Genomic DNA, 1,432 nt, shown 5'->3' with positions numbered 1-1,432 from the left:
ATTGTAGATTTATTAGTTACTAGAATACTGTCTTTCTAAGCAAGACAAAATTTAGATTTTGTCAATATCGGTTTATCAGTGATGTGATATCCGAGGTGGCAATTCAGCACTTTTCTATGATTGACATTGGAGCAGGAGACCACTGCTGCTTGTCTTTATCTATGTTTATATCTGGTTACGTGCATCACGTGTTTTTCGATAACTTGAGAATATTAAAAATCCATATTAATCGATGCGAAAAATAAATATGAGTCAAAATATAAAAACCGTGCTTGTGCCTCAGTGTTATGATGTGTCTTCAAGACGGAAATTACGGTATAATTATGGCTTAAAACCCCGCAAACATGAAAAAGTATGTTGGTGTTTAAATTAAATACATTTGATTATTTTATTATTTCTTGTTCTAGACATACAGGTGATACCGCTGTTCTGGACTTGAAGCATTGAAGACGCTAGGGATCACGTGAGAAAACCACACACAAAAAATGTTCGCATAAGATACGGCAAAAATGTAAAGGTATGTTGATGTTTAAATTAAATGCATTTGATTATTTTATTATTTCGTGTTCTATACTACAGGTAATGTCGCTGTTGTGGATTTGAAGCATTGAAGATCATGGATCACCAGATCTCCATATTTAGTTAGAAAACCACACATGAAAAATTTTCGCATAAGAGACAAGTAAGGTTGTCTGAACCTAATTATTCGTCTATTAATGTAAAACTATTATCTGTATTTTTTTATTTGTACCAGTTTAATTTTGGTTGCTTTCTATTTTGCGATAAGCATGTTTTCTTGGATCGAAGGAAATCAACAAAAGTATAATGAACGTGATGTATCAATGCAAATCGCTATACCTAATTGTATTTCTACACAATAGAATAATCTGTGGATGAACGAAAATACTCTTCTATCAATGTAAAACTATTAACTGTATTTTGTTGTTGTGACCAATATTCAAATTTGTAATTGCTTATAGAATTTTTGTTAAGAGCACATTGCGAAACACTTTAATTGATCGAGAACAAAATGAAAGGGCAAAAGCCACAGAGCTTGAACATGTAAGGAATATAAAATAATAAGTGTAGTTTTTTAGATAAAGGTTTGTGTTTTATCTCACAGTCACACATCATTGCGACAACGGCAAAAATGCTGAAAACGTTTTTGATTGAGTTTTTTAGTCCGTAGTTATAAGTTATATTTTAATTTATTTATTATCCATTTAATTAGTTTTAGATTAGTTGCAAGTTACTCTTGTTGTTGAAAAATTACTTCAGTAAATAATTAAATATGTGAATAAACTAATAAGAGGAAATAAAATATTGTTTTACTTACGTTACATATATGTATGTATATTCCCTGAACATACCATATACATTCACTAAACATACACATGTACATTCACTGAACATACCATGTACATTCCCAGAA

General features: G+C 30.5%; 1 long non-coding RNA gene across 1 annotated transcript; it reads left to right on the top strand.

Moving 5' to 3' along the window:
• Positions 1-6: 6 nt before the first annotated feature.
• On the top strand, positions 7-918 carry LOC125503300. The gene is made up of 2 exons (XR_007280738.1): positions 7-352; positions 416-918. It is a non-coding gene; the product is annotated as an uncharacterized LOC125503300 (long non-coding RNA).
• Positions 919-1,432: the final 514 nt, after the last annotated feature.

Source organism: Dendroctonus ponderosae, unplaced genomic scaffold (genome assembly GCF_020466585.1).
Source record: "Dendroctonus ponderosae isolate FM_Combo_2020 unplaced genomic scaffold, Dpon_F_20191213v2 Dpon_F_20191213_1786, whole genome shotgun sequence".
Classification (NCBI taxonomy): domain Eukaryota; kingdom Metazoa; phylum Arthropoda; class Insecta; order Coleoptera; family Curculionidae; genus Dendroctonus; species Dendroctonus ponderosae.
The sequence above is the reverse complement of the archived record's forward strand: the minus strand, read 5'-3'. Positions and strand labels throughout refer to the sequence as shown.